At 36.3% G+C, this 7,193-nt stretch overlaps 1 protein-coding gene across 1 annotated transcript in view; it reads right to left on the bottom strand.

The window, feature by feature from the left end:
* The window catches only part of LOC107102383 (fibrinogen C domain-containing protein 1-like), a gene marked incomplete at its 3' end in the record, with an annotated part of 179,958 nt that overhangs the window by 101,633 nt on the left and 71,132 nt on the right, over positions 1–7,193 (bottom strand). The gene's annotated exons all lie outside the window — the stretch shown is intronic.

Raw genomic sequence — 7,193 nt, 5'->3', positions numbered from 1 at the left:
GAAGGAAAACTGCGTTTCTTTTTTATCGAACTTTTATCGACCCTCTTTTATTCTATTGCGCCACACGTCTATCGATCGATATATATCGTTATTGAATTATTGCCCAGCCCTAGTACAGAGACTATGGACCAAAACATGGCCACTGCAGGTTCGAGTCCCAGCCTGTTTATAATTGCCCCATGTCTTCCACTGCTTTCTAATCTCATGTCATGTCTGCCTATTTCCCAAAAATCACAAATAGAAGTTACTAGAGCATAAAAAAAAGAGTGATATTAAAAATGCAATTTAATTAACAATTGAGAAGAACTTTCATCTCATCAGTTGAAATGGTGGGGCAGAGCTGAAAAGTAATAACGTTGTGTTCTGTGATAGCGGCCTAATGAAAATCAATAGAAAATATGTCCAATGGAATATTTTATAAATTTCAATTAACTCTGATCCAAAACCACAATGCGTTCTGGGTGATATGGGCAGAGGAAAGGATTTAGCATCTCAACCTCTCATGGCCAAGCTATACAAAGTTGGTGATAGGGCCAACCTCTTTTTAAAGGTTATGTTTAAAAAGGGTTTGTTTTTTGTCCTGTTTCAATTATGTAAAATTAAAAGAACATATCAATAATTACTGATAAAGATGATAATTTGATGATTTCAGCCATATCGCACAGCCCTAATATATTAGTTAGATAGTTATGGGTTGTGACATTTATTCAGCGGAATATCTTAACATGATAGCAAACAATATTGAACAGCCCTCAACCCAATTACATATTCTACAGTACTGAATCTGCAGAAAGAACATGCTGAGCTTTTATCTGATGCATAGCATCTTTTACTAAACTTGAATCAGATCTCTTGGGTAATATCTTAAAGTAGTCTGGGTCACACGTATGTCCCAATTTTTTAAAGAGAAAATAAAATGAAATCTGGGATTATGCATTTTATATATCAATATGATTAAAGATGATTGTATGCACAAAAATTGAGATTAGACAGTAAGCAGCCTGTGTAGAGTATGTCTTTTATTTCTTGTTTTTTCCTGCAGTTTGGCATATTACATCTAAGCTAGAGTACATTTTTGCTAGATGAGTACAGAACTCGGTGTGAACACACAACTTTACATGAGCACAGATATGAGTATTTATGTATAAGGGTTTATGTCACACATACCTTTGTGTTTCCCTATACACTAATGAACTTTTAGGTGTACATCCCACCTCTCACCCAATAAGCACCTGTAATAGGGACCATTTCCACCTCAACCCTTGGAAGATAAGCTGATATTGACAAAGAATGGATGCTCAGACAGACACACCGGGTGACTTGCACCAGCATCATTCAGAAGTTTACAAAATTTTATCATACCACTTGCAGCATTAACTGTCAGAAATAATTGAGTTTTCAACTGGATGGACCTAAAAAGACATTGATGACATAGCGGTGAGAGACTTAAATATAACAAAAGCAAACTAAATATCAGTTAAACAAACATTCTATCAGCTCCTCACTTTCGTCTGATAGTAACACCTTTGTCAGGGCCACTCAAGTGGCTGTTAAAAACCTTCAAAATAAAAGGCATTGCTTTGGCTGTTATTCCTCTGTAATTCTGATTAGTATATAATTTTAGGTAACTGAACCTTTCAAGGCAAACAAATTCTATATTTTATAATTGTTTTAATTATAAAAAAAAAAAAAAAAAAACATCAGCTAGAAGCTATTCTTACTATCCGACTCATTTATCTATATTCAAAAATGTAGGCACACTACTATTTAATGAAAAGACACACTATGAAATATTGTTGTGTCAGTTTTTAAATAATAAAAGCATATTGTTACCAAACCAACTGCAATGAGACTCTCCTACACACTACCTCGGGGGTATGTTGACGGGCCTGTCCCTATGCGGCAGAGTGAGATAGCTTTTTTTTTTTGCTTTTTGAAGAAAAAGGGCTGCAGTGTATAGCACAGCTGTGTGTCATCCTATAAATCAGAAGTCCTGGCCACAGGTGTCCCATAGATCACGCAGTCTCACCATGGTGTCAAGCTCAAATAGCGGATCTACGCACCACATGCCTTGCCTCCACAGAGAAAATCAATCACCTGGAGTATCTAAGCTGCTGCTGGTACCACCTCAACACACCCTGCCCACTCCGCTGTGCCACCTACACTAGGCCTCACATTAACAGTAGCCCACCAAGTCAGTCTCTGAAACCTTGTTTGACCAACCCGTAAGCTTTTCAAAGTGCATTCTCTTCAGTTTGATCAATATGTTAAGAGATGCTGTCTTCGAGAGGATTGGCAATCATATTCACTTGTCTCAGCTGTATGAATAGCAGGAATGAAATATATATATATATATATATGGTGAAGTATGAAGACTGTAGCTATAATGACATCATTAAAGGAGCTGGTAGCATTAACAATTTCCACACATGTTTAGGAAATGTCATCAATAAGTCAGTCTGGAAAGTGCAGAACTAAAGAGGCTTTAATCATGGCTTTATCCAGTATGAAGTCCAGCTTAAACATCTTGGAAAGCATTATACTATCTTACTGAATTAGCATGTGAGTTGTAGGATTTCTTCAAACATGACTGGCATTTCTTCCCCAGTGACTTCCCCTTAAAATGCAAGGCTGAAAGAGTTATATTAAGAGAAATATAAGCCTGGAGTAATACAAGATCTATTAGTGCTTACATTTTTTTGCAGCCGGGCAATCAAAGTATACAAAGAAATGGACACACTTCAGTTGGCACTGACTAAGGGTTGGATAATGCTTTGATTCTGCGGAAAATGAACAGGAATAAAGGTACAGAAATTGGTCAAGTGCAAAAGCCTGTCACTCATCATATATAAAAATATATTGATAGGTATTATACAATTCACATCTCCGAGCTTCTGGGTACAGTTTTTAAATTGATCCGTGAGTGGTCCATGTTTGTTCAATCACTTTGTCCCGTTTTTTTAATCAAGATTCACTACAAGGCAAAGGGACAGCACCCAGAATAAAAATAAAAACAAAAAAAAAACTGTCATGATCGCACTTCATAGTCACTTCATTCACCTGCCGTTCCCTCCCCCCTCTCTTATTATCACCTGCTCCCTCTGCTATATATATATATATATATATATATATATATATACACACACAGTTCAGCCCGGATCATTACACATGTATTCTTTGTTTATTCATAAATTATTTGTTTATTTGTGTTATCTATTCATCTCAGTGAGCCCAGTGGATTGAGAGGGTTTGGTGTTTGTCGCCTGATCGTGTCTTAGCTGTTGTCTGCTGAGCCCTCGGGGTTTTGGCTCAGCGTGTATCGGGAGCTCTAGTTCTGGCCCTTCACAACGGAGCCCTTGGGGTTTTGGCTCGGGACACAGAGGAGGTCAGTTTTAATTTCCTTAAGCCTGGCTTAAGGGAATTAAAACTGGTCTCCAAGGTGGAGACCAGTTTGAAGTTCTGCAGTAATTCCGTTACCATGTCCTCCTGTCTCTGTCCCTCAACAACTGAGCCTGCCTGTCTCCATCTGAGCGTGCCTGTCTGCTGGGCTCATTGAACTCTGAACCTGCCTTCACGCTCTCAGGATTCCTGGAACCCTGGATCTGTCTGTTTCTGTTTGGGTTGGAACCTCTGGTCGGGCTACAGACTCCTGGATCTTGGAATTTTTTCTCTGACCTGGGTCGGTCTCCTACCTGCTCACTAAGTTGCTGCATCAGGGACATTTTGGACGGCTTTGAGCCGCATCTCTTTCGGTGGTCCATCGGCTGGATCTTGCTTTCCTCGGAGAAGATGGACTGAACTGTTAAACCAGCTAAGTGACTTACTCGGATAATCATCTCCTGTCATATGATTGCAGCCACTAACCTGTGTTTCTTTCTCCAGAGTGTTCTGGAATTCTGGGTACATCTGTCCCGTTTTATGACAAAAACACCAAAGGTTTCAAATTGTGTAGCACATAACAGCACTAACGTCTAAATTTCTGCCTTTAGAAGTATAAAGACTAAACTCCCATGTGTGGATCTTGTCCTGTGCATATTTGAATCATGGGGAACAGTCTTGTTTTTTTGTTTTTCAAACTAGCCCTGTGTGCTTTGGCCACATTTCAGTGAGTGTTTTAGTTGTTCAATCTGGGTTTTTTTTTTTTTTTTTTGCAGGGTCACTTAAGAAGAAAAAGGCAATATATATAAGAAGTCGACTCTCTACAGGTTCTTTATTACCAAAATCTGTTTTTTTTCTCGGTACACACATTGAAATATTTTGGGAATATTACAGTGAACATTATACTACAAAAATATTGCTTTTATAGTTAAAATACTTAAACAAAAGCTTCTCACAAAGATCTTGGAGGTCATATCTGGAACAACAAAGTTCAGATACAGCTGCCGGTGTGGACACACCCAAACTTAATCCTATCTCCATACGATTTTTAACAGCACCTCAAGAAATTTAATAAATCATATTAACACATCTTCACATATCGATTGTATTAGCATCTTGTCAGGATAACATCATACTTGGTTTCTGCACAGACTATTCATCTTACAAGTAGCTGTCTCCTGGTTTGACGGCATCGTTATTTACTTTGCTGCCTAGCCTGGAGAGTTTTGATACACCTCTGCTGCATAGAAATGTGGAACTGCAACAATATAACATAAAATATAACATAAAAGGATACAAACATTTTTCTTCCTTATACTGCATCTGAATAAACTTTATTCCAACTTTGGGTCCATAGGGATAACGAATTTGAATATTTTATGCAAGAATAAGAAGAATTACGTTTTGTAATATCTATTATTTCGTAAATATTCAAAATGTTTACATGCAATAAGATTATAGTCCTAGTGAACTTACAGCTCACAAATGCTGCATTTGACTTTTTAATCTCTGTTACGATATTCTCCATGTCACAATGACTGCAGTGAGTAGACAGAGCCCTCCGTTAACAGAGGGTTAGTTGATTCGGACCAGAGCAGGTGATTTTTACTTCTGTTTCAGTGTCCGAGAGAATGAAATGTCTGGGTCAGATTATGAGGAGAAAAAAAATGCCAATGTGGCTAGAAAGCAGAAACATAAGTAATATAATTTGTCTGTACTAGCACCATTTTGCTAGCAGAACACCATTTTTCTTCTGGCTACAATGTCTATGTGCGTTTTGACCAATCATTGTTTGATCAATAAAGCATGATAACGAATAACACAAAAAAAGAACTTACCATTAATGTACATCCAATCATTTCTTTTGTTTGTTGTTTTTTTTTACAAAATAGATAAGTATGTCTGCCACAAAACAGTTGAATATGTCTTAGCACATGATGAAGTTGGAGTGCTTCTTCTCTCTAGTGCTAATGATGGTTGAAAAACAACTTTAAGATGCATTACAGTCACCTACAGGAAAAGATTGTGGGCAGCTCCACAAACTTAAATCAAATCTCAATAACTGTATTATGAAAAAAAAAAATATATATATATATATTCCTCCTAAAAATCAAACAAACAAAAGAAAATTAAATATATAAAAAGAAAAACCTAAACTATTGTTTCTTCTATGTAATCTTTACTAGAACATCCCTGTGTTTTTTCCATTGCAGTGTGTGGTCTGTTTCTCTGGGGTCCAGAGTTATTGTAAAAGTATCAGTAAAGTCCTTAAATGTGTATTTTTATTTTTCAACCAAAAAGGTAGCATTGTAAATAACTACTGCATGCTAGATTTTTAAGAGACGTTTAGCTAATGTTAGACAACATTAACATTTCATACAGAAAAGGAAATTTGCACATATTATAATGAAATACTGATCTGTCTTTGGTCGTTGGTGGTTTGCACTGAAATGGTAACATTAAGATGAGGAGAGATTAAGCAGTGATTTTTAAATATAGTATATTTTTATCTTTTCTGATACTTGTACTATATGTACACGTCATACTTTTTAAATCTTGTTTCTATGGTTACTTTCACAATATGATAAATAAGTCCAATAAAGTTTTCCTTTCGACTATCATTATCTCCCACATTACACTGAGAGCACGATATTTACCAGCTATATTAATCCCTCTTAATCCTTCCATTCTTATTTTCCTTGAGTGCTTCAGCAAATAAAATTCTTTATTTTTGATTTACCATTTACTCTTAGCACTATAAACCCTTCCGAAATTACAGTTATTTTAACATCTGGATTGTTTTTCTGTTTGTGTTTTATAGACTGCACGTATTTCTCTGTGTTGTACATAATTTCAAAATGCACTGAAAATAGAGAATTCTTTTAAAATTTTAAGAAATAGAACACACAAGTTAAAAAACAATCCACTGGACTTTTTTTCCAAGTTTAGTACTCAATAAATTGTTAACTAGAGTGCAGAGACTCTAAAACATCCCAACATTCTGACAGAGAAACACACCTTGAGTAACAATTAAACCAAAATCGTAAAAAAAAAATATATATATATATATATGTAAACATTTAGCATTCAAAAAAAAAAAAAAAAAAAAAAACTTCTGTCAATATGCTCTATCCAGAACATCTCAAGTGGCAAGTCCCAAGTCTTCCAGTCAAAGACTTACACCACTATACGACAGAGAGAGTGAATGCTGGTACTGTACAAAACAGTAATATAAATCAATTAGATCCAGACATGCCAAAGCTTCTACAGTACATTTTTAGGATAATAGTTATTCACTTGAGAAAAAAATTACAACTTCTTAAATTTTGATATGTTCAGTCAATAGAATTGGTTAGGAAATGTGTGTTAAAGACTATTCAAAGTATACAGTTAATTCACTATTGTTTGCCAAATCAATAAATCGGTGAGCAATGTCATGGACTCTTATGCTAGGTTCAGACCGCAAGCACTAGAGGCAGCAGAAGCAGCTAGTTTACATGCAAAGTCTATGGTTGATGCAAATCAAGGCATATCAAAAGGTCCTGTAGATCATTTTGAGTAGCAGGAGCAGCGTGTCTGAGAGGGACCGAAAACCTAGAGTAGGCGACCGGGCCAGAGGCTGGCGTTGGAGCAGATTTCCAGGGACAAAGCATCCCTGTACAATGTTTTAGACTGTCATTGTAAGGGGGGACAGCAAAATAATATTTTCAAGGCATCATCCTAATCTTGATGAACTGGTTGCACTGATGAAGTTTTCAGGTTCACTTTCTCGCTTAAATATATATTAAAACGACTTTTTATCCACAGCAAATATC

The sequence above is a fragment of the Cyprinodon variegatus genome, unplaced genomic scaffold (genome assembly GCF_000732505.1).
Source record: "Cyprinodon variegatus isolate N-32 unplaced genomic scaffold, C_variegatus-1.0 Scaffold1246, whole genome shotgun sequence".
NCBI lineage: Eukaryota > Metazoa > Chordata > Actinopteri > Cyprinodontiformes > Cyprinodontidae > Cyprinodon > Cyprinodon variegatus.
This window is presented reverse-complemented; position numbering and strand designations above follow the sequence as displayed.